This window comes from Heterodontus francisci, chromosome 48 (assembly GCF_036365525.1).
Source record: "Heterodontus francisci isolate sHetFra1 chromosome 48, sHetFra1.hap1, whole genome shotgun sequence".
In the NCBI taxonomy this organism is placed as follows: domain Eukaryota; kingdom Metazoa; phylum Chordata; class Chondrichthyes; order Heterodontiformes; family Heterodontidae; genus Heterodontus; species Heterodontus francisci.
Window position 1 is genome coordinate 16,855,955 of NC_090418.1, and position 23,555 is coordinate 16,879,509.

A 23,555-nucleotide genomic window follows, 5' to 3' on the forward strand; every position below is an offset into this window, starting at 1 on the left:
CCGTCGCTTTTAAGGAGGCAATTGCAGAGCTTAGCGAACAGGCAGCTGAAGGCACGGCCACCGACGCTATAATCGGGGCAGCCAAAGAGTTCAAGATGGGAGGAGCGCAGAGATTCTGCTAGCTTTGAACAGCTGAATGAGCTTACGGCGATACGCAGGTGCGAGGCGGCAAAGGAATTTTAAACAGGCATGGGAATTCGAAAAATCAGCGGTCGTCAGAGCGGTTGACAATGTCGTTGCGCCAACACAGGGTTGCTGGGTGAGCTGCACTAGGTGCCAATTAGGACCTGGGCAGCAGAGATTTCCATGAGCTCGCATTTACGGAGGGTGCAAACCGGAAGGATGTCCGCCGGCGTTTTGGAATAGTCAAGTCCACAGGTAACAGAGGCACGGATGAAGACGTCAGCAGCGGATCAGCTGAGGCAGGGACTTAGTCGCGTGACGTTGCAGAGGTGCAAGTAGGTGTCCTTGCTGATGGACCAGACGTGCGGGTGGCGGACCGGCTAAGGCTCAAGTGGGACACCGAGCTTTCCAATCGTGTGTCTCAGCGTCAGATAGCGGTCGGGAATGGGGATAAAGTCAATGCCTCGGCAACGGGGTTTGTGACGGGGAGCTGCACTGCAAATGGCCATACCTTGCTGAGCCCTCCAAATAGCAATGCATTTTCACGAGCAAATTGCAAGCACTGGACATTGTAATTTCCAGTCTGCATTCCGGCTTAATCTTTTCTCAGGCACACCTTCAGCTTCCCCACTAGTTGTTCTCAAGGTGTGGATGCTGTGCAACTCGGACAGTCCAGGCTGCAGCTTCTAATGTCACTGCTTGTGTTTGCCATTTCTCAGCACACTCTAGTTTGGCACACTTGCCAGATGATCAGTTTATAAACGTTGCAAGGCAGTGAAGCAAGAAACGATGACATGCACATTTGCTCGAGGGCAAGAAGACAATCGTTGTGACGCCTGCATTTGATGAAACCCTCTTGAATTTGTTGAAGCGCCCCTGCTGAATGCAGATTGCAAAGAAATGCTGTGCTCACGCCATTGTCCTGTGCAGTGCAGGCACTGAGGACACGGAACAAGCTGCAACGTCGCTCTGCTGCAGACGTGGATCAGGCTGATGTTGCAATTGGACATTGAAGCTCAATCCTCTTGATGAAGACAAGAAAGGCGCAGCAGCAGCATTTCAGCTCCATGTGCCGAACGCTTGTGTGTCCCAAATTTAACAGCAGCTGGGACAACAAGAATGCCGGTTCCACCGAGATTTGAACTCGGATCGCTGGATTCAAAGTCCAGAGTGCTCACCATTACACCATGGAACCAAGTGGCTGTCCTGTGCCAGGGCTACAGTCTTTTCTCCAACTCCCCTGGCATTCTCAGTCCCTGCAAGCATCCCTGACTGCACTTGAATGCAATATGTCGTCTGACGGAAAGCAGTGCATCCTTTCAATGGAAGATTTCACCAGCTGCACCGAGTGCAAGAGTGGATCACGTGGCAGGCAGCTGGCAGAAGAGTAGCAGTCAGACGGATGGCAATGGAAAGTGATCTGGGCGGAAACTTTTCCTCCTGAATTGGACCTTGTTGTGAAATTGCAAAAGCTGCCCTTTTTGCAAATGGAATCGCGCGGAGTGAGAAAATAAGGTTCCACCGAGATTTGAACTCGGATCGCTGGATTCAGAGCCCAGAGTGCTCACCATTACACCATGGAACCCAGAGGCAACTTTGCCTTTGCAAGTTGTCAATCAGACATAGCTTTCTCTTTTACAAAAGCACAGACGACATCGAACAGAACTGTGGAATGTTTCCTGCGCAGGAAGAGGCCAGACGCAATATCAGCAACCGCTTACATCTGCACAGCAGCCTTGGAGTAAGAAAATATCTGCAAGACACTTTGCAGCACTATCCGACATCATTTGCGGCGAGCCTCTTCAGAAGGATATATTTGCACAGCTGATCAAAAGCTTGATCCAATCCTTTGCTTTGAAAGAGCGCCTCAAACAAGGACAAAGAGCGAGAAAGGCCGTCGCTTTTAAGGAGGCAATTGCAGAGCTTAGCGAACAGGCAGCTGAAGGCACGGCCACCGACGCTATAATCGGGGCAGCCAAAGAGTTCAAGATGGGAGGAGCGCAGAGATTCTGCTAGCTTTGAACAGCTGAATGAGCTTACGGCGATACGCAGGTGCGAGGCGGCAAAGGAATTTTAAACAGGCATGGGAATTCGAAAAATCAGCGGTCGTCAGAGCGGTTGACAATGTCGTTGCGCCAACACAGGGTTGCTGGGTGAGCTGCACTAGGTGCCAATTAGGACCTGGGCAGCAGAGATTTCCATGAGCTCGCATTTACGGAGGGTGCAAACCGGAAGGATGTCCGCCGGCGTTTTGGAATAGTCAAGTCCACAGGTAACAGAGGCACGGATGAAGACGTCAGCAGCGGATCAGCTGAGGCAGGGACTTAGTCGCGTGACGTTGCAGAGGTGCAAGTAGGTGTCCTTGCTGATGGACCAGACGTGCGGGTGGCGGACCGGCTAAGGCTCAAGTGGGACACCGAGCTTTCCAATCGTGTGTCTCAGCGTCAGATAGCGGTCGGGAATGGGGATAAAGTCAATGCCTCGGCAACGGGGTTTGTGACGGGGAGCTGCACTGCAAATGGCCATACCTTGCTGAGCCCTCCAAATAGCAATGCATTTTCACGAGCAAATTGCAAGCACTGGACATTGTAATTTCCAGTCTGCATTCCGGCTTAATCTTTTCTCAGGCACACCTTCAGCTTCCCCACTAGTTGTTCTCAAGGTGTGGATGCTGTGCAACTCGGACAGTCCAGGCTGCAGCTTCTAATGTCACTGCTTGTGTTTGCCATTTCTCAGCACACTCTAGTTTGGCACACTTGCCAGATGATCAGTTTATAAACGTTGCAAGGCAGTGAAGCAAGAAACGATGACATGCACATTTGCTCGAGGGCAAGAAGACAATCGTTGTGACGCCTGCATTTGATGAAACCCTCTTGAATTTGTTGAAGCGCCCCTGCTGAATGCAGATTGCAAAGAAATGCTGTGCTCACGCCATTGTCCTGTGCAGTGCAGGCACTGAGGACACGGAACAAGCTGCAACGTCGCTCTGCTGCAGACGTGGATCAGGCTGATGTTGCAATTGGACATTGAAGCTCAATCCTCTTGATGAAGACAAGAAAGGCGCAGCAGCAGCATTTCAGCTCCATGTGCCGAACGCTTGTGTGTCCCAAATTTAACAGCAGCTGGGACAACAAGAATGCCGGTTCCACCGAGATTTGAACTCGGATCGCTGGATTCAAAGTCCAGAGTGCTCACCATTACACCATGGAACCAAGTGGCTGTCCTGTGCCAGGGCTACAGTCTTTTCTCCAACTCCCCTGGCATTCTCAGTCCCTGCAAGCATCCCTGACTGCACTTGAATGCAATATGTCGTCTGACGGAAAGCAGTGCATCCTTTCAATGGAAGATTTCACCAGCTGCACCGAGTGCAAGAGTGGATCACGTGGCAGGCAGCTGGCAGAAGAGTAGCAGTCAGACGGATGGCAATGGAAAGTGATCTGGGCGGAAACTTTTCCTCCTGAATTGGACCTTGTTGTGAAATTGCAAAAGCTGCCCTTTTTGCAAATGGAATCGCGCGGAGTGAGAAAATAAGGTTCCACCGAGATTTGAACTCGGATCGCTGGATTCAGAGCCCAGAGTGCTCACCATTACACCATGGAACCCAGAGGCAACTTTGCCTTTGCAAGTTGTCAATCAGACATAGCTTTCTCTTTTACAAAAGCACAGACGACATCGAACAGAACTGTGGAATGTTTCCTGCGCAGGAAGAGGCCAGACGCAATATCAGCAACCGCTTACATCTGCACAGCAGCCTTGGAGTAAGAAAATATCTGCAAGACACTTTGCAGCACTATCCGACATCATTTGCGGCGAGCCTCTTCAGAAGGATATATTTGCACAGCTGATCAAAAGCTTGATCCAATCCTTTGCTTTGAAAGAGCGCCTCAAACAAGGACAAAGAGCGAGAAAGGCCGTCGCTTTTAAGGAGGCAATTGCAGAGCTTAGCGAACAGGCAGCTGAAGGCACGGCCACCGACGCTATAATCGGGGCAGCCAAAGAGTTCAAGATGGGAGGAGCGCAGAGATTCTGCTAGCTTTGAACAGCTGAATGAGCTTACGGCGATACGCAGGTGCGAGGCGGCAAAGGAATTTTAAACAGGCATGGGAATTCGAAAAATCAGCGGTCGTCAGAGCGGTTGACAATGTCGTTGCGCCAACACAGGGTTGCTGGGTGAGCTGCACTAGGTGCCAATTAGGACCTGGGCAGCAGAGATTTCCATGAGCTCGCATTTACGGAGGGTGCAAACCGGAAGGATGTCCGCCGGCGTTTTGGAATAGTCAAGTCCACAGGTAACAGAGGCACGGATGAAGACGTCAGCAGCGGATCAGCTGAGGCAGGGACTTAGTCGCGTGACGTTGCAGAGGTGCAAGTAGGTGTCCTTGCTGATGGACCAGACGTGCGGGTGGCGGACCGGCTAAGGCTCAAGTGGGACACCGAGCTTTCCAATCGTGTGTCTCAGCGTCAGATAGCGGTCGGGAATGGGGATAAAGTCAATGCCTCGGCAACGGGGTTTGTGACGGGGAGCTGCACTGCAAATGGCCATACCTTGCTGAGCCCTCCAAATAGCAATGCATTTTCACGAGCAAATTGCAAGCACTGGACATTGTAATTTCCAGTCTGCATTCCGGCTTAATCTTTTCTCAGGCACACCTTCAGCTTCCCCACTAGTTGTTCTCAAGGTGTGGATGCTGTGCAACTCGGACAGTCCAGGCTGCAGCTTCTAATGTCACTGCTTGTGTTTGCCATTTCTCAGCACACTCTAGTTTGGCACACTTGCCAGATGATCAGTTTATAAACGTTGCAAGGCAGTGAAGCAAGAAACGATGACATGCACATTTGCTCGAGGGCAAGAAGACAATCGTTGTGACGCCTGCATTTGATGAAACCCTCTTGAATTTGTTGAAGCGCCCCTGCTGAATGCAGATTGCAAAGAAATGCTGTGCTCACGCCATTGTCCTGTGCAGTGCAGGCACTGAGGACACGGAACAAGCTGCAACGTCGCTCTGCTGCAGACGTGGATCAGGCTGATGTTGCAATTGGACATTGAAGCTCAATCCTCTTGATGAAGACAAGAAAGGCGCAGCAGCAGCATTTCAGCTCCATGTGCCGAACGCTTGTGTGTCCCAAATTTAACAGCAGCTGGGACAACAAGAATGCCGGTTCCACCGAGATTTGAACTCGGATCGCTGGATTCAAAGTCCAGAGTGCTCACCATTACACCATGGAACCAAGTGGCTGTCCTGTGCCAGGGCTACAGTCTTTTCTCCAACTCCCCTGGCATTCTCAGTCCCTGCAAGCATCCCTGACTGCACTTGAATGCAATATGTCGTCTGACGGAAAGCAGTGCATCCTTTCAATGGAAGATTTCACCAGCTGCACCGAGTGCAAGAGTGGATCACGTGGCAGGCAGCTGGCAGAAGAGTAGCAGTCAGACGGATGGCAATGGAAAGTGATCTGGGCGGAAACTTTTCCTCCTGAATTGGACCTTGTTGTGAAATTGCAAAAGCTGCCCTTTTTGCAAATGGAATCGCGCGGAGTGAGAAAATAAGGTTCCACCGAGATTTGAACTCGGATCGCTGGATTCAGAGCCCAGAGTGCTCACCATTACACCATGGAACCCAGAGGCAACTTTGCCTTTGCAAGTTGTCAATCAGACATAGCTTTCTCTTTTACAAAAGCACAGACGACATCGAACAGAACTGTGGAATGTTTCCTGCGCAGGAAGAGGCCAGACGCAATATCAGCAACCGCTTACATCTGCACAGCAGCCTTGGAGTAAGAAAATATCTGCAAGACACTTTGCAGCACTATCCGACATCATTTGCGGCGAGCCTCTTCAGAAGGATATATTTGCACAGCTGATCAAAAGCTTGATCCAATCCTTTGCTTTGAAAGAGCGCCTCAAACAAGGACAAAGAGCGAGAAAGGCCGTCGCTTTTAAGGAGGCAATTGCAGAGCTTAGCGAACAGGCAGCTGAAGGCACGGCCACCGACGCTATAATCGGGGCAGCCAAAGAGTTCAAGATGGGAGGAGCGCAGAGATTCTGCTAGCTTTGAACAGCTGAATGAGCTTACGGCGATACGCAGGTGCGAGGCGGCAAAGGAATTTTAAACAGGCATGGGAATTCGAAAAATCAGCGGTCGTCAGAGCGGTTGACAATGTCGTTGCGCCAACACAGGGTTGCTGGGTGAGCTGCACTAGGTGCCAATTAGGACCTGGGCAGCAGAGATTTCCATGAGCTCGCATTTACGGAGGGTGCAAACCGGAAGGATGTCCGCCGGCGTTTTGGAATAGTCAAGTCCACAGGTAACAGAGGCACGGATGAAGACGTCAGCAGCGGATCAGCTGAGGCAGGGACTTAGTCGCGTGACGTTGCAGAGGTGCAAGTAGGTGTCCTTGCTGATGGACCAGACGTGCGGGTGGCGGACCGGCTAAGGCTCAAGTGGGACACCGAGCTTTCCAATCGTGTGTCTCAGCGTCAGATAGCGGTCGGGAATGGGGATAAAGTCAATGCCTCGGCAACGGGGTTTGTGACGGGGAGCTGCACTGCAAATGGCCATACCTTGCTGAGCCCTCCAAATAGCAATGCATTTTCACGAGCAAATTGCAAGCACTGGACATTGTAATTTCCAGTCTGCATTCCGGCTTAATCTTTTCTCAGGCACACCTTCAGCTTCCCCACTAGTTGTTCTCAAGGTGTGGATGCTGTGCAACTCGGACAGTCCAGGCTGCAGCTTCTAATGTCACTGCTTGTGTTTGCCATTTCTCAGCACACTCTAGTTTGGCACACTTGCCAGATGATCAGTTTATAAACGTTGCAAGGCAGTGAAGCAAGAAACGATGACATGCACATTTGCTCGAGGGCAAGAAGACAATCGTTGTGACGCCTGCATTTGATGAAACCCTCTTGAATTTGTTGAAGCGCCCCTGCTGAATGCAGATTGCAAAGAAATGCTGTGCTCACGCCATTGTCCTGTGCAGTGCAGGCACTGAGGACACGGAACAAGCTGCAACGTCGCTCTGCTGCAGACGTGGATCAGGCTGATGTTGCAATTGGACATTGAAGCTCAATCCTCTTGATGAAGACAAGAAAGGCGCAGCAGCAGCATTTCAGCTCCATGTGCCGAACGCTTGTGTGTCCCAAATTTAACAGCAGCTGGGACAACAAGAATGCCGGTTCCACCGAGATTTGAACTCGGATCGCTGGATTCAAAGTCCAGAGTGCTCACCATTACACCATGGAACCAAGTGGCTGTCCTGTGCCAGGGCTACAGTCTTTTCTCCAACTCCCCTGGCATTCTCAGTCCCTGCAAGCATCCCTGACTGCACTTGAATGCAATATGTCGTCTGACGGAAAGCAGTGCATCCTTTCAATGGAAGATTTCACCAGCTGCACCGAGTGCAAGAGTGGATCACGTGGCAGGCAGCTGGCAGAAGAGTAGCAGTCAGACGGATGGCAATGGAAAGTGATCTGGGCGGAAACTTTTCCTCCTGAATTGGACCTTGTTGTGAAATTGCAAAAGCTGCCCTTTTTGCAAATGGAATCGCGCGGAGTGAGAAAATAAGGTTCCACCGAGATTTGAACTCGGATCGCTGGATTCAGAGCCCAGAGTGCTCACCATTACACCATGGAACCCAGAGGCAACTTTGCCTTTGCAAGTTGTCAATCAGACATAGCTTTCTCTTTTACAAAAGCACAGACGACATCGAACAGAACTGTGGAATGTTTCCTGCGCAGGAAGAGGCCAGACGCAATATCAGCAACCGCTTACATCTGCACAGCAGCCTTGGAGTAAGAAAATATCTGCAAGACACTTTGCAGCACTATCCGACATCATTTGCGGCGAGCCTCTTCAGAAGGATATATTTGCACAGCTGATCAAAAGCTTGATCCAATCCTTTGCTTTGAAAGAGCGCCTCAAACAAGGACAAAGAGCGAGAAAGGCCGTCGCTTTTAAGGAGGCAATTGCAGAGCTTAGCGAACAGGCAGCTGAAGGCACGGCCACCGACGCTATAATCGGGGCAGCCAAAGAGTTCAAGATGGGAGGAGCGCAGAGATTCTGCTAGCTTTGAACAGCTGAATGAGCTTACGGCGATACGCAGGTGCGAGGCGGCAAAGGAATTTTAAACAGGCATGGGAATTCGAAAAATCAGCGGTCGTCAGAGCGGTTGACAATGTCGTTGCGCCAACACAGGGTTGCTGGGTGAGCTGCACTAGGTGCCAATTAGGACCTGGGCAGCAGAGATTTCCATGAGCTCGCATTTACGGAGGGTGCAAACCGGAAGGATGTCCGCCGGCGTTTTGGAATAGTCAAGTCCACAGGTAACAGAGGCACGGATGAAGACGTCAGCAGCGGATCAGCTGAGGCAGGGACTTAGTCGCGTGACGTTGCAGAGGTGCAAGTAGGTGTCCTTGCTGATGGACCAGACGTGCGGGTGGCGGACCGGCTAAGGCTCAAGTGGGACACCGAGCTTTCCAATCGTGTGTCTCAGCGTCAGATAGCGGTCGGGAATGGGGATAAAGTCAATGCCTCGGCAACGGGGTTTGTGACGGGGAGCTGCACTGCAAATGGCCATACCTTGCTGAGCCCTCCAAATAGCAATGCATTTTCACGAGCAAATTGCAAGCACTGGACATTGTAATTTCCAGTCTGCATTCCGGCTTAATCTTTTCTCAGGCACACCTTCAGCTTCCCCACTAGTTGTTCTCAAGGTGTGGATGCTGTGCAACTCGGACAGTCCAGGCTGCAGCTTCTAATGTCACTGCTTGTGTTTGCCATTTCTCAGCACACTCTAGTTTGGCACACTTGCCAGATGATCAGTTTATAAACGTTGCAAGGCAGTGAAGCAAGAAACGATGACATGCACATTTGCTCGAGGGCAAGAAGACAATCGTTGTGACGCCTGCATTTGATGAAACCCTCTTGAATTTGTTGAAGCGCCCCTGCTGAATGCAGATTGCAAAGAAATGCTGTGCTCACGCCATTGTCCTGTGCAGTGCAGGCACTGAGGACACGGAACAAGCTGCAACGTCGCTCTGCTGCAGACGTGGATCAGGCTGATGTTGCAATTGGACATTGAAGCTCAATCCTCTTGATGAAGACAAGAAAGGCGCAGCAGCAGCATTTCAGCTCCATGTGCCGAACGCTTGTGTGTCCCAAATTTAACAGCAGCTGGGACAACAAGAATGCCGGTTCCACCGAGATTTGAACTCGGATCGCTGGATTCAAAGTCCAGAGTGCTCACCATTACACCATGGAACCAAGTGGCTGTCCCGTGCCAGGGCTACAGTCTTTTCTCCAACGCCCCTGGCATTCTCAGTCCCTGCAAGCATCCCTGACTGCACTTGAATGCAATATGTCGTCTGACGGAAAGCAGTGCATCCTTTCAATGGAAGATTTCACCAGCTGCACCGAGTGCAAGAGTGGATCACGTGGCAGGCAGCTGGCAGAAGAGTAGCAGTCAGACGGATGGCAATGGAAAGTGATCTGGGCGGAAACTTTTCCTCCTGAATTGGACCTTGTTGTGAAATTGCAAAAGCTGCCCTTTTTGCAAATGGAATCGCGCGGAGTGAGAAAATAAGGTTCCACCGAGATTTGAACTCGGATCGCTGGATTCAGAGCCCAGAGTGCTCACCATTACACCATGGAACCCAGAGGCAACTTTGCCTTTGCAAGTTGTCAATCAGACATAGCTTTCTCTTTTACAAAAGCACAGACGACATCGAACAGAACTGTGGAATGTTTCCTGCGCAGGAAGAGGCCAGACGCAATATCAGCAACCGCTTACATCTGCACAGCAGCCTTGGAGTAAGAAAATATCTGCAAGACACTTTGCAGCACTATCCGACATCATTTGCGGCGAGCCTCTTCAGAAGGATATATTTGCACAGCTGATCAAAAGCTTGATCCAATCCTTTGCTTTGAAAGAGCGCCTCAAACAAGGACAAAGAGCGAGAAAGGCCGTCGCTTTTAAGGAGGCAATTGCAGAGCTTAGCGAACAGGCAGCTGAAGGCACGGCCACCGACGCTATAATCGGGGCAGCCAAAGAGTTCAAGATGGGAGGAGCGCAGAGATTCTGCTAGCTTTGAACAGCTGAATGAGCTTACGGCGATACGCAGGTGCGAGGCGGCAAAGGAATTTTAAACAGGCATGGGAATTCGAAAAATCAGCGGTCGTCAGAGCGGTTGACAATGTCGTTGCGCCAACACAGGGTTGCTGGGTGAGCTGCACTAGGTGCCAATTAGGACCTGGGCAGCAGAGATTTCCATGAGCTCGCATTTACGGAGGGTGCAAACCGGAAGGATGTCCGCCGGCGTTTTGGAATAGTCAAGTCCACAGGTAACAGAGGCACGGATGAAGACGTCAGCAGCGGATCAGCTGAGGCAGGGACTTAGTCGCGTGACGTTGCAGAGGTGCAAGTAGGTGTCCTTGCTGATGGACCAGACGTGCGGGTGGCGGACCGGCTAAGGCTCAAGTGGGACACCGAGCTTTCCAATCGTGTGTCTCAGCGTCAGATAGCGGTCGGGAATGGGGATAAAGTCAATGCCTCGGCAACGGAGTTTGTGACGGGGAGCTGCACTGCAAATGGCCATACCTTGCTGAGCCCTCCAAATAGCAATGCATTTTCACGAGCAAATTGCAAGCACTGGACATTGTAATTTCCAGTCTGCATTCCGGCTTAATCTTTTCTCAGGCACACCTTCAGCTTCCCCACTAGTTGTTCTCAAGGTGTGGATGCTGTGCAACTCGGACAGTCCAGGCTGCAGCTTCTAATGTCACTGCTTGTGTTTGCCATTTCTCAGCACACTCTAGTTTGGCACACTTGCCAGATGATCAGTTTATAAACGTTGCAAGGCAGTGAAGCAAGAAACGATGACATGCACATTTGCTCGAGGGCAAGAAGACAATCGTTGTGACGCCTGCATTTGATGAAACCCTCTTGAATTTGTTGAAGCGCCCCTGCTGAATGCAGATTGCAAAGAAATGCTGTGCTCACGCCATTGTCCTGTGCAGTGCAGGCACTGAGGACACAGAACAAGCTGCAACGTCGCTCTGCTGCAGACGTGGATCAGGCTGATGTTGCAATTGGACATTGAAGCTCAATCCTCTTGATGAAGACAAGAAAGGCGCAGCAGCAGCATTTCAGCTCCATGTGCCGAACGCTTGTGTGTCCCAAATTTAACAGCAGCTGGGACAACAAGAATGCCGGTTCCACCGAGATTTGAACTCGGATCGCTGGATTCAAAGTCCAGAGTGCTCACCATTACACCATGGAACCAAGTGGCTGTCCTGTGCCAGGGCTACAGTCTTTTCTCCAACTCCCCTGGCATTCTCAGTCCCTGCAAGCATCCCTGACTGCACTTGAATGCAATATGTCGTCTGACGGAAAGCAGTGCATCCTTTCAATGGAAGATTTCACCAGCTGCACCGAGTGCAAGAGTGGATCACGTGGCAGGCAGCTGGCAGAAGAGTAGCAGTCAGACGGATGGCAATGGAAAGTGATCTGGGCGGAAACTTTTCCTCCTGAATTGGACCTTGTTGTGAAATTGCAAAAGCTGCCCTTTTTGCAAATGGAATCGCGCGGAGTGAGAAAATAAGGTTCCACCGAGATTTGAACTCGGATCGCTGGATTCAGAGCCCAGAGTGCTCACCATTACACCATGGAACCCAGAGGCAACTTTGCCTTTGCAAGTTGTCAATCAGACATAGCTTTCTCTTTTACAAAAGCACAGACGACATCGAACAGAACTGTGGAATGTTTCCTGCGCAGGAAGAGGCCAGACGCAATATCAGCAACCGCTTACATCTGCACAGCAGCCTTGGAGTAAGAAAATATCTGCAAGACACTTTGCAGCACTATCCGACATCATTTGCGGCGAGCCTCTTCAGAAGGATATATTTGCACAGCTGATCAAAAGCTTGATCCAATCCTTTGCTTTGAAAGAGCGCCTCAAACAAGGACAAAGAGCGAGAAAGGCCGTCGCTTTTAAGGAGGCAATTGCAGAGCTTAGCGAACAGGCAGCTGAAGGCACGGCCACCGACGCTATAATCGGGGCAGCCAAAGAGTTCAAGATGGGAGGAGCGCAGAGATTCTGCTAGCTTTGAACAGCTGAATGAGCTTACGGCGATACGCAGGTGCGAGGCGGCAAAGGAATTTTAAACAGGCATGGGAATTCGAAAAATCAGCGGTCGTCAGAGCGGTTGACAATGTCGTTGCGCCAACACAGGGTTGCTGGGTGAGCTGCACTAGGTGCCAATTAGGACCTGGGCAGCAGAGATTTCCATGAGCTCGCATTTACGGAGGGTGCAAACCGGAAGGATGTCCGCCGGCGTTTTGGAATAGTCAAGTCCACAGGTAACAGAGGCACGGATGAAGACGTCAGCAGCGGATCAGCTGAGGCAGGGACTTAGTCGCGTGACGTTGCAGAGGTGCAAGTAGGTGTCCTTGCTGATGGACCAGACGTGCGGGTGGCGGACCGGCTAAGGCTCAAGTGGGACACCGAGCTTTCCAATCGTGTGTCTCAGCGTCAGATAGCGGTCGGGAATGGGGATAAAGTCAATGCCTCGGCAACGGGGTTTGTGACGGGGAGCTGCACTGCAAATGGCCATACCTTGCTGAGCCCTCCAAATAGCAATGCATTTTCACGAGCAAATTGCAAGCACTGGACATTGTAATTTCCAGTCTGCATTCCGGCTTAATCTTTTCTCAGGCACACCTTCAGCTTCCCCACTAGTTGTTCTCAAGGTGTGGATGCTGTGCAACTCGGACAGTCCAGGCTGCAGCTTCTAATGTCACTGCTTGTGTTTGCCATTTCTCAGCACACTCTAGTTTGGCACACTTGCCAGATGATCAGTTTATAAACGTTGCAAGGCAGTGAAGCAAGAAACGATGACATGCACATTTGCTCGAGGGCAAGAAGACAATCGTTGTGACGCCTGCATTTGATGAAACCCTCTTGAATTTGTTGAAGCGCCCCTGCTGAATGCAGATTGCAAAGAAATGCTGTGCTCACGCCATTGTCCTGTGCAGTGCAGGCACTGAGGACACGGAACAAGCTGCAACGTCGCTCTGCTGCAGACGTGGATCAGGCTGATGTTGCAATTGGACATTGAAGCTCAATCCTCTTGATGAAGACAAGAAAGGCGCAGCAGCAGCATTTCAGCTCCATGTGCCGAACGCTTGTGTGTCCCAAATTTAACAGCAGCTGGGACAACAAGAATGCCGGTTCCACCGAGATTTGAACTCGGATCGCTGGATTCAAAGTCCAGAGTGCTCACCATTACACCATGGAACCAAGTGGCTGTCCTGTGCCAGGGCTACAGTCTTTTCTCCAACTCCCCTGGCATTCTCAGTCCCTGCAAGCATCCCTGACTGCACTTGAATGCAATATGTCGTCTGACGGAAAGCAGTGCATCCTTTCAATGGAAGATTTCACCAGCTGCACCGAGTGCAAGAGTGGATCACGTGGCAGGCAGCTGGCAGAAGAGTAGCAGTCAGACGGATGGCAATGGAAAGTGATCTGGGCGGAAACTTTTCCTCCTGAATTGGACCTTGTTGTGAAATTGCAAAAGCTGCCCTTTTTGCAAATGGAATCGCGCGGAGTGAGAAAATAAGGTTCCACCGAGATTTGAACTCGGATCGCTGGATTCAGAGCCCAGAGTGCTCACCATTACACCATGGAACCCAGAGGCAACTTTGCCTTTGCAAGTTGTCAATCAGACATAGCTTTCTCTTTTACAAAAGCACAGACGACATCGAACAGAACTGTGGAATGTTTCCTGCGCAGGAAGAGGCCAGACGCAATATCAGCAACCGCTTACATCTGCACAGCAGCCTTGGAGTAAGAAAATATCTGCAAGACACTTTGCAGCACTATCCGACATCATTTGCGGCGAGCCTCTTCAGAAGGATATATTTGCACAGCTGATCAAAAGCTTGATCCAATCCTTTGCTTTGAAAGAGCGCCTCAAACAAGGACAAAGAGCGAGAAAGGCCGTCGCTTTTAAGGAGGCAATTGCAGAGCTTAGCGAACAGGCAGCTGAAGGCACGGCCACCGACGCTATAATCGGGGCAGCCAAAGAGTTCAAGATGGGAGGAGCGCAGAGATTCTGCTAGCTTTGAACAGCTGAATGAGCTTACGGCGATACGCAGGTGCGAGGCGGCAAAGGAATTTTAAACAGGCATGGGAATTCGAAAAATCAGCGGTCGTCAGAGCGGTTGACAATGTCGTTGCGCCAACACAGGGTTGCTGGGTGAGCTGCACTAGGTGCCAATTAGGACCTGGGCAGCAGAGATTTCCATGAGCTCGCATTTACGGAGGGTGCAAACCGGAAGGATGTCCGCCGGCGTTTTGGAATAGTCAAGTCCACAGGTAACAGAGGCACGGATGAAGACGTCAGCAGCGGATCAGCTGAGGCAGGGACTTAGTCGCGTGACGTTGCAGAGGTGCAAGTAGGTGTCCTTGCTGATGGACCAGACGTGCGGGTGGCGGACCGGCTAAGGCTCAAGTGGGACACCGAGCTTTCCAATCGTGTGTCTCAGCGTCAGATAGCGGTCGGGAATGGGGATAAAGTCAATGCCTCGGCAACGGGGTTTGTGACGGGGAGCTGCACTGCAAATGGCCATACCTTGCTGAGCCCTCCAAATAGCAATGCATTTTCACGAGCAAATTGCAAGCACTGGACATTGTAATTTCCAGTCTGCATTCCGGCTTAATCTTTTCTCAGGCACACCTTCAGCTTCCCCACTAGTTGTTCTCAAGGTGTGGATGCTGTGCAACTCGGACAGTCCAGGCTGCAGCTTCTAATGTCACTGCTTGTGTTTGCCATTTCTCAGCACACTCTAGTTTGGCACACTTGCCAGATGATCAGTTTATAAACGTTGCAAGGCAGTGAAGCAAGAAACGATGACATGCACATTTGCTCGAGGGCAAGAAGACAATCGTTGTGACGCCTGCATTTGATGAAACCCTCTTGAATTTGTTGAAGCGCCCCTGCTGAATGCAGATTGCAAAGAAATGCTGTGCTCACGCCATTGTCCTGTGCAGTGCAGGCACTGAGGACACGGAACAAGCTGCAACGTCGCTCTGCTGCAGACGTGGATCAGGCTGATGTTGCAATTGGACATTGAAGCTCAATCCTCTTGATGAAGACAAGAAAGGCGCAGCAGCAGCATTTCAGCTCCATGTGCCGAACGCTTGTGTGTCCCAAATTTAACAGCAGCTGGGACAACAAGAATGCCGGTTCCACCGAGATTTGAACTCGGATCGCTGGATTCAAAGTCCAGAGTGCTCACCATTACACCATGGAACCAAGTGGCTGTCCCGTGCCAGGGCTACAGTCTTTTCTCCAACGCCCCTGGCATTCTCAGTCCCTGCAAGCATCCCTGACTGCACTTGAATGCAATATGTCGTCTGACGGAAAGCAGTGCATCCTTTCAATGGAAGATTTCACCAGCTGCACCGAGTGCAAGAGTGGATCACGTGGCAGGCAGCTGGCAGAAGAGTAGCAGTCAGACGGATGGCAATGGAAAGTGATCTGGGCGGAAACTTTTCCTCCTGAATTGGACCTTGTTGTGAAATTGCAAAAGCTGCCCTTTTTGCAAATGGAATCGCGCGGAGTGAGAAAATAAGGTTCCACCGAGATTTGAACTCGGATCGCTGGATTCAGAGCCCAGAGTGCTCACCATTACACCATGGAACCCAGAGGCAACTTTGCCTTTGCAAGTTGTCAATCAGACATAGCTTTCTCTTTTACAAAAGCACAGACGACATCGAACAGAACTGTGGAATGTTTCCTGCGCAGGAAGAGGCCAGACGCAATATCAGCAACCGCTTACATCTGCACAGCAGCCTTGGAGTAAGAAAATATCTGCAAGACACTTTGCAGCACTATCCGACATCATTTGCGGCGAGCCTCTTCAGAAGGATATATTTGCACAGCTGATCAAAAGCTTGATCCAATCCTTTGCTTTGAAAGAGCGCCTCAAACAAGGACAAAGAGCGAGAAAGGCCGTCGCTTTTAAGGAGGCAATTGCAGAGCTTAGCGAACAGGCAGCTGAAGGCACGGCCACCGACGCTATAATCGGGGCAGCCAAAGAGTTCAAGATGGGAGGAGCGCAGAGATTCTGCTAGCTTTGAACAGCTGAATGAGCTTACGGCGATACGCAGGTGCGAGGCGGCAAAGGAATTTTAAACAGGCATGGGAATTCGAAAAATCAGCGGTCGTCAGAGCGGTTGACAATGTCGTTGCGCCAACACAGGGTTGCTGGGTGAGCTGCACTAGGTGCCAATTAGGACCTGGGCAGCAGAGATTTCCATGAGCTCGCATTTACGGAGGGTGCAAACCGGAAGGATGTCCGCCGGCGTTTTGGAATAGTCAAGTCCACAGGTAACAGAGGCACGGATGAAGACGTCAGCAGCGGATCAGCTGAGGCAGGGACTTAGTCGCGTGACGTTGCAGAGGTGCAAGTAGGTGTCCTTGCTGATGGACCAGACGTGCGGGTGGCGGACCGGCTAAGGCTCAAGTGGGACACCGAGCTTTCCAATCGTGTGTCTCAGCGTCAGATAGCGGTCGGGAATGGGGATAAAGTCAATGCCTCGGCAACGGAGTTTGTGACGGGGAGCTGCACTGCAAATGGCCATACCTTGCTGAGCCCTCCAAATAGCAATGCATTTTCACGAGCAAATTGCAAGCACTGGACATTGTAATTTCCAGTCTGCATTCCGGCTTAATCTTTTCTCAGGCACACCTTCAGCTTCCCCACTAGTTGTTCTCAAGGTGTGGATGCTGTGCAACTCGGACAGTCCAGGCTGCAGCTTCTAATGTCACTGCTTGTGTTTGCCATTTCTCAGCACACTCTAGTTTGGCACACTTGCCAGATGATCAGTTTATAAACGTTGCAAGGCAGTGAAGCAAGAAACGATGACATGCACATTTGCTCGAGGGCAAGAAGACAATCGTTGTGACGCCTGCATTTGATGAAACCCTCTTGAATTTGTTGAAGCGCCCCTGCTGAATGCAGATTGCAAAGAAATGCTGTGCTCACGCCATTGTCCTGTGCAGTGCAGGCACTGAGGACACGGAACAAGCTGCAACGTCGCTCTGCTGCAGACGTGGATCAGGCTGATGTTGCAATTGGACATTGAAGCTCAATCCTCTTGATGAAGACAAGAAAGGCGCAGCAGCAGCATTTCAGCTCCATGTGCCGAACGCTTGTGTGTCCCAAATTTAACAGCAGCTGGGACAACAAGAATGCCGGTTCCACCGAGATTTGAACTCGGATCGCTGGATTCAAAGTCCAGAGTGCTCACCATTACACCATGGAACCAAGTGGCTGTCCTGTGCCAGGGCTACAGTCTTTTCTCCAACGCCCCTGGCATTCTCAGTCCCTGCAAGCATCCCTGACTGCACTTGAATGCAATATGTCGTCTGACGGAAAGCAGTGCATCCTTTCAATGGAAGATTTCACCAGCTGCACCGAGTGCAAGAGTGGATCACGTGGCAGGCAGCTGGCAGAAGAGTAGCAGTCAGACGGATGGCAATGGAAAGTGATCTGGGCGGAAACTTTTCCTCCTGAATTGGACCTTGTTGTGAAATTGCAAAAGCTGCCCTTTTTGCAAATGGAATCGCGCGGAGTGAGAAAATAAGGTTCCACCGAGATTTGAACTCGGATCGCTGGATTCAGAGCCCAGAGTGCTCACCATTACACCATGGAACCCAGAGGCAACTTTGCCTTTGCAAGTTGTCAATCAGACATAGCTTTCTCTTTTACAAAAGCACAGACGACATCGAACAGAACTGTGGAATGTTTCCTGCGCAGGAAGAGGCCAGACGCAATATCAGCAACCGCTTACATCTGCACAGCAGCCTTGGAGTAAGAAAATATCTGCAAGACACTTTGCAGCACTATCCGACATCATTTGCGGCGAGCCTCTTCAGAAGGATATATTTGCACAGCTGATCAAAAGCTTGATCCAATCCTTTGCTTTGAAAGAGCGCCTCAAACAAGGACAAAGAGCGAGAAAGGCCGTCGCTTTTAAGGAGGCAATTGCAGAGCTTAGCGAACAGGCAGCTGAAGGCACGGCCACCGACGCTATAATCGGGGCAGCCAAAGAGTTCAAGATGGGAGGAGCGCAGAGATTCTGCTAGCTTTGAACAGCTGAATGAGCTTACGGCGATACGCAGGTGCGAGGCGGCAAAGGAATTTTAAACAGGCATGGGAATTCGAAAAATCAGCGGTCGTCAGAGCGGTTGACAATGTCGTTGCGCCAACACAGGGTTGCTGGGTGAGCTGCACTAGGTGCCAATTAGGACCTGGGCAGCAGAGATTTCCATGAGCTCGCATTTACGGAGGGTGCAAACCGGAAGGATGTCCGCCGGCGTTTTGGAATAGTCAAGTCCACAGGTAACAGAGGCACGGATGAAGACGTCAGCAGCGGATCAGCTGAGGCAGGGACTTAGTCGCGTGACGTTGCAGAGGTGCAAGTAGGTGTCCTTGCTGATGGACCAGACGTGCGGGTGGCGGACCGGCTAAGGCTCAAGTGGGACACCGAGCTTTCCAATCGTGTGTCTCAGCGTCAGATAGCGGTCGGGAATGGGGATAAAGTCAATGCCTCGGCAACGGAGTTTGTGACGGGGAGCTGCACTGCAAATGGCCATACCTTGCTGAGCCCTCCAAATAGCAATGCATTTTCACGAGCAAATTGCAAGCACTGGACATTGTAATTTCCAGTCTGCATTCCGGCTTAATCTTTTCTCAGGCACACCTTCAGCTTCCCCACTAGTTGTTCTCAAGGTGTGGATGCTGTGCAACTCGGACAGTCCAGGCTGCAGCTTCTAATGTCACTGCTTGTGTTTGCCATTTCTCAGCACACTCTAGTTTGGCACACTTGCCAGATGATCAGTTTATAAACGTTGCAAGGCAGTGAAGCAAGAAACGATGACATGCACATTTGCTCGAGGGCAAGAAGACAATCGTTGTGACGCCTGCATTTGATGAAACCCTCTTGAATTTGTTGAAGCGCCCCTGCTGAATGCAGATTGCAAAGAAATGCTGTGCTCACGCCATTGTCCTGTGCAGTGCAGGCACTGAGGACACGGAACAAGCTGCAACGTCGCTCTGCTGCAGACGTGGATCAGGCTGATGTTGCAATTGGACATTGAAGCTCAATCCTCTTGATGAAGACAAGAAAGGCGCAGCAGCAGCATTTCAGCTCCATGTGCCGAACGCTTGTGTGTCCCAAATTTAACAGCAGCTGGGACAACAAGAATGCCGGTTCCACCGAGATTTGAACTCGGATCGCTGGATTCAAAGTCCAGAGTGCTCACCATTACACCATGGAACCAAGTGGCTGTCCCGTGCCAGGGCTACAGTCTTTTCTCCAACGCCCCTGGCATTCTCAGTCCCTGCAAGCATCCCTGACTGCACTTGAATGCAATATGTCGTCTGACGGAAAGCAGTGCATCCTTTCAATGGAAGATTTCACCAGCTGCACCGAGTGCAAGAGTGGATCACGTGGCAGGCAGCTGGCAGAAGAGTAGCAGTCAGACGGATGGCAATGGAAAGTGATCTGGGCGGAAACTTTTCCTCCTGAATTGGACCTTGTTGTGAAATTGCAAAAGCTGCCCTTTTTGCAAATGGAATCGCGCGGAGTGAGAAAATAAGGTTCCACCGAGATTTGAACTCGGATCGCTGGATTCAGAGCCCAGAGTGCTCACCATTACACCATGGAACCCAGAGGCAACTTTGCCTTTGCAAGTTGTCAATCAGACATAGCTTTCTCTTTTACAAAAGCACAGACGACATCGAACAGAACTGTGGAATGTTTCCTGCGCAGGAAGAGGCCAGACGCAATATCAGCAACCGCTTACATCTGCACAGCAGCCTTGGAGTAAGAAAATATCTGCAAGACACTTTGCAGCACTATCCGACATCATTTGCGGCGAGCCTCTTCAGAAGGATATATTTGCACAGCTGATCAAAAGCTTGATCCAATCCTTTGCTTTGAAAGAGCGCCTCAAACAAGGACAAAGAGCGAGAAAGGCCGTCGCTTTTAAGGAGGCAATTGCAGAGCTTAGCGAACAGGCAGCTGAAGGCACGGCCACCGACGCTATAATCGGGGCAGCCAAAGAGTTCAAGATGGGAGGAGCGCAGAGATTCTGCTAGCTTTGAACAGCTGAATGAGCTTACGGCGATACGCAGGTGCGAGGCGGCAAAGGAATTTTAAACAGGCATGGGAATTCGAAAAATCAGCGGTCGTCAGAGCGGTTGACAATGTCGTTGCGCCAACACAGGGTTGCTGGGTGAGCTGCACTAGGTGCCAATTAGGACCTGGGCAGCAGAGATTTCCATGAGCTCGCATTTACGGAGGGTGCAAACCGGAAGGATGTCCGCCGGCGTTTTGGAATAGTCAAGTCCACAGGTAACAGAGGCACGGATGAAGACGTCAGCAGCGGATCAGCTGAGGCAGGGACTTAGTCGCGTGACGTTGCAGAGGTGCAAGTAGGTGTCCTTGCTGATGGACCAGACGTGCGGGTGGCGGACCGGCTAAGGCTCAAGTGGGACACCGAGCTTTCCAATCGTGTGTCTCAGCGTCAGATAGCGGTCGGGAATGGGGATAAAGTCAATGCCTCGGCAACGGAGTTTGTGACGGGGAGCTGCACTGCAAATGGCCATACCTTGCTGAGCCCTCCAAATAGCAATGCATTTTCACGAGCAAATTGCAAGCACTGGACATTGTAATTTCCAGTCTGCATTCCGGCTTAATCTTTTCTCAGGCACACCTTCAGCTTCCCCACTAGTTGTTCTCAAGGTGTGGATGCTGTGCAACTCGGACAGTCCAGGCTGCAGCTTCTAATGTCACTGCTTGTGTTTGCCATTTCTCAGCACACTCTAGTTTGGCACACTTGCCAGATGATCAGTTTATAAACGTTGCAAGGCAGTGAAGCAAGAAACGATGACATGCACATTTGCTCGAGGGCAAGAAGACAATCGTTGTGACGCCTGCATTTGATGAAACCCTCTTGAATTTGTTGAAGCGCCCCTGCTGAATGCAGATTGCAAAGAAATGCTGTGCTCACGCCATTGTCCTGTGCAGTGCAGGCACTGAGGACACGGAACAAGCTGCAACGTCGCTCTGCTGCAGACGTGGATCAGGCTGATGTTGCAATTGGACATTGAAGCTCAATCCTCTTGATGAAGACAAGAAAGGCGCAGCAGCAGCATTTCAGCTCCATGTGCCGAACGCTTGTGTGTCCCAAATTTAACAGCAGCTGGGACAACAAGAATGCCGGTTCCACCGAGATTTGAACTCGGATCGCTGGATTCAAAGTCCAGAGTGCTCACCATTACACCATGGAACCAAGTGGCTGTCCTGTGCCAGGGCTACAGTCTTTTCTCCAACGCCCCTGGCATTCTCAGTCCCTGCAAGCATCCCTGACTGCACTTGAATGCAATATGTCGTCTGACGGAAAGCAGTGCATCCTTTCAATGGAAGATTTCACCAGCTGCACCGAGTGCAAGAGTGGATCACGTGGCAGGCAGCTGGCAGAAGAGTAGCAGTCAGACGGATGGCAATGGAAAGTGATCTGGGCGGAAACTTTTCCTCCTGAATTGGACCTTGTTGTGAAATTGCAAAAGCTGCCCTTTTTGCAAATGGAATCGCGCGGAGTGAGAAAATAAGGTTCCACCGAGATTTGAACTCGGATCGCTGGATTCAGAGCCCAGAGTGCTCACCATTACACCATGGAACCCAGAGGCAACTTTGCCTTTGCAAGTTGTCAATCAGACATAGCTTTCTCTTTTACAAAAGCACAGACGACATCGAACAGAACTGTGGAATGTTTCCTGCGCAGGAAGAGGCCAGACGCAATATCAGCAACCGCTTACATCTGCACAGCAGCCTTGGAGTAAGAAAATATCTGCAAGACACTTTGCAGCACTATCCGACATCATTTGCGGCGAGCCTCTTCAGAAGGATATATTTGCACAGCTGATCAAAAGCTTGATCCAATCCTTTGCTTTGAAAGAGCGCCTCAAACAAGGACAAAGAGCGAGAAAGGCCGTCGCTTTTAAGGAGGCAATTGCAGAGCTTAGCGAACAGGCAGCTGAAGGCACGGCCACCGACGCTATAATCGGGGCAGCCAAAGAGTTCAAGATGGGAGGAGCGCAGAGATTCTGCTAGCTTTGAACAGCTGAATGAGCTTACGGCGATACGCAGGTGCGAGGCGGCAAAGGAATTTTAAACAGGCATGGGAATTCGAAAAATCAGCGGTCGTCAGAGCGGTTGACAATGTCGTTGCGCCAACACAGGGTTGCTGGGTGAGCTGCACTAGGTGCCAATTAGGACCTGGGCAGCAGAGATTTCCATGAGCTCGCATTTACGGAGGGTGCAAACCGGAAGGATGTCCGCCGGCGTTTTGGAATAGTCAAGTCCACAGGTAACAGAGGCACGGATGAAGACGTCAGCAGCGGATCAGCTGAGGCAGGGACTTAGTCGCGTGACGTTGCAGAGGTGCAAGTAGGTGTCCTTGCTGATGGACCAGACGTGCGGGTGGCGGACCGGCTAAGGCTCAAGTGGGACACCGAGCTTTCCAATCGTGTGTCTCAGCGTCAGATAGCGGTCGGGAATGGGGATAAAGTCAATGCCTCGGCAACGGAGTTTGTGACGGGGAGCTGCACTGCAAATGGCCATACCTTGCTGAGCCCTCCAAATAGCAATGCATTTTCACGAGCAAATTGCAAGCACTGGACATTGTAATTTCCAGTCTGCATTCCGGCTTAATCTTTTCTCAGGCACACCTTCAGCTTCCCCACTAGTTGTTCTCAAGGTGTGGATGCTGTGCAACTCGGACAGTCCAGGCTGCAGCTTCTAATGTCACTGCTTGTGTTTGCCATTTCTCAGCACACTCTAGTTTGGCACACTTGCCAGATGATCAGTTTATAAACGTTGCAAGGCAGTGAAGCAAGAAACGATGACATGCACATTTGCTCGAGGGCAAGAAGACAATCGTTGTGACGCCTGCATTTGATGAAACCCTCTTGAATTTGTTGAAGCGCCCCTGCTGAATGCAGATTGCAAAGAAATGCTGTGCTCACGCCATTGTCCTGTGCAGTGCAGGCACTGAGGACACGGAACAAGCTGCAATGTCGCTCTGCTGCAGACGTGGATCAGGCTGATGTTGCAATTGGACATTGAAGCTCAATCCTCTTGATGAAGACAAGAAAGGCGCAGCAGCAGCATTTCAGCTCCATGTGCCGAACGCTTGTGTGTCCCAAATTTAACAGCAGCTGGGACAACAAGAATGCCGGTTCCACCGAGATTTGAACTCGGATCGCTGGATTCAAAGTCCAGAGTGCTCACCATTACACCATGGAACCAAGTGGCTGTCCTGTGCCAGGGCTACAGTCTTTTCTCCAACTCCCCTGGC

The 23,555-nt window shown here is 51.0% G+C and overlaps 23 non-coding genes across 23 annotated transcripts; all 23 read right to left on the reverse strand.

The window, feature by feature from the left end:
• Positions 1-1,246: 1,246 nt before the first annotated feature.
• Positions 1,247-1,318, reverse strand: trnaq-uug (transfer RNA glutamine (anticodon UUG)). The gene has a single exon. It is a non-coding gene; the product is annotated as a tRNA-Gln (tRNA).
• A 318-nt stretch (positions 1,319-1,636) lies between these two features.
• On the reverse strand, positions 1,637-1,708 carry trnaq-cug (transfer RNA glutamine (anticodon CUG)). Its single transcript has one exon. It is a non-coding gene; the product is annotated as a tRNA-Gln (tRNA).
• A 1,555-nt stretch (positions 1,709-3,263) lies between these two features.
• On the reverse strand, positions 3,264-3,335 carry trnaq-uug (transfer RNA glutamine (anticodon UUG)). The gene has a single exon. It is a non-coding gene; the product is annotated as a tRNA-Gln (tRNA).
• A 318-nt stretch (positions 3,336-3,653) lies between these two features.
• On the reverse strand, positions 3,654-3,725 carry trnaq-cug (transfer RNA glutamine (anticodon CUG)). Its single transcript has one exon. It is a non-coding gene; the product is annotated as a tRNA-Gln (tRNA).
• Positions 3,726-5,280: 1,555 nt separating this feature from the next.
• trnaq-uug (transfer RNA glutamine (anticodon UUG)) lies at positions 5,281-5,352 on the reverse strand. Its single transcript has one exon. It is a non-coding gene; the product is annotated as a tRNA-Gln (tRNA).
• Positions 5,353-5,670: 318 nt separating this feature from the next.
• On the reverse strand, positions 5,671-5,742 carry trnaq-cug (transfer RNA glutamine (anticodon CUG)). Its single transcript has one exon. It is a non-coding gene; the product is annotated as a tRNA-Gln (tRNA).
• Positions 5,743-7,297: 1,555 nt separating this feature from the next.
• Positions 7,298-7,369, reverse strand: trnaq-uug (transfer RNA glutamine (anticodon UUG)). The gene has a single exon. It is a non-coding gene; the product is annotated as a tRNA-Gln (tRNA).
• A 318-nt stretch (positions 7,370-7,687) lies between these two features.
• Positions 7,688-7,759, reverse strand: trnaq-cug (transfer RNA glutamine (anticodon CUG)). Its single transcript has one exon. It is a non-coding gene; the product is annotated as a tRNA-Gln (tRNA).
• A 1,555-nt stretch (positions 7,760-9,314) lies between these two features.
• trnaq-uug (transfer RNA glutamine (anticodon UUG)) lies at positions 9,315-9,386 on the reverse strand. The gene has a single exon. It is a non-coding gene; the product is annotated as a tRNA-Gln (tRNA).
• A 318-nt stretch (positions 9,387-9,704) lies between these two features.
• trnaq-cug (transfer RNA glutamine (anticodon CUG)) lies at positions 9,705-9,776 on the reverse strand. The gene has a single exon. It is a non-coding gene; the product is annotated as a tRNA-Gln (tRNA).
• A 1,555-nt stretch (positions 9,777-11,331) lies between these two features.
• Positions 11,332-11,403, reverse strand: trnaq-uug (transfer RNA glutamine (anticodon UUG)). Its single transcript has one exon. It is a non-coding gene; the product is annotated as a tRNA-Gln (tRNA).
• A 318-nt stretch (positions 11,404-11,721) lies between these two features.
• Positions 11,722-11,793, reverse strand: trnaq-cug (transfer RNA glutamine (anticodon CUG)). The gene has a single exon. It is a non-coding gene; the product is annotated as a tRNA-Gln (tRNA).
• A 1,555-nt stretch (positions 11,794-13,348) lies between these two features.
• trnaq-uug (transfer RNA glutamine (anticodon UUG)) lies at positions 13,349-13,420 on the reverse strand. The gene has a single exon. It is a non-coding gene; the product is annotated as a tRNA-Gln (tRNA).
• A 318-nt stretch (positions 13,421-13,738) lies between these two features.
• On the reverse strand, positions 13,739-13,810 carry trnaq-cug (transfer RNA glutamine (anticodon CUG)). The gene has a single exon. It is a non-coding gene; the product is annotated as a tRNA-Gln (tRNA).
• Positions 13,811-15,365: 1,555 nt separating this feature from the next.
• Positions 15,366-15,437, reverse strand: trnaq-uug (transfer RNA glutamine (anticodon UUG)). The gene has a single exon. It is a non-coding gene; the product is annotated as a tRNA-Gln (tRNA).
• Positions 15,438-15,755: 318 nt separating this feature from the next.
• Positions 15,756-15,827, reverse strand: trnaq-cug (transfer RNA glutamine (anticodon CUG)). Its single transcript has one exon. It is a non-coding gene; the product is annotated as a tRNA-Gln (tRNA).
• Positions 15,828-17,382: 1,555 nt separating this feature from the next.
• Positions 17,383-17,454, reverse strand: trnaq-uug (transfer RNA glutamine (anticodon UUG)). Its single transcript has one exon. It is a non-coding gene; the product is annotated as a tRNA-Gln (tRNA).
• A 318-nt stretch (positions 17,455-17,772) lies between these two features.
• On the reverse strand, positions 17,773-17,844 carry trnaq-cug (transfer RNA glutamine (anticodon CUG)). Its single transcript has one exon. It is a non-coding gene; the product is annotated as a tRNA-Gln (tRNA).
• A 1,555-nt stretch (positions 17,845-19,399) lies between these two features.
• Positions 19,400-19,471, reverse strand: trnaq-uug (transfer RNA glutamine (anticodon UUG)). Its single transcript has one exon. It is a non-coding gene; the product is annotated as a tRNA-Gln (tRNA).
• Positions 19,472-19,789: 318 nt separating this feature from the next.
• trnaq-cug (transfer RNA glutamine (anticodon CUG)) lies at positions 19,790-19,861 on the reverse strand. Its single transcript has one exon. It is a non-coding gene; the product is annotated as a tRNA-Gln (tRNA).
• Positions 19,862-21,416: 1,555 nt separating this feature from the next.
• Positions 21,417-21,488, reverse strand: trnaq-uug (transfer RNA glutamine (anticodon UUG)). The gene has a single exon. It is a non-coding gene; the product is annotated as a tRNA-Gln (tRNA).
• A 318-nt stretch (positions 21,489-21,806) lies between these two features.
• On the reverse strand, positions 21,807-21,878 carry trnaq-cug (transfer RNA glutamine (anticodon CUG)). Its single transcript has one exon. It is a non-coding gene; the product is annotated as a tRNA-Gln (tRNA).
• A 1,555-nt stretch (positions 21,879-23,433) lies between these two features.
• On the reverse strand, positions 23,434-23,505 carry trnaq-uug (transfer RNA glutamine (anticodon UUG)). Its single transcript has one exon. It is a non-coding gene; the product is annotated as a tRNA-Gln (tRNA).
• Positions 23,506-23,555: the final 50 nt, after the last annotated feature.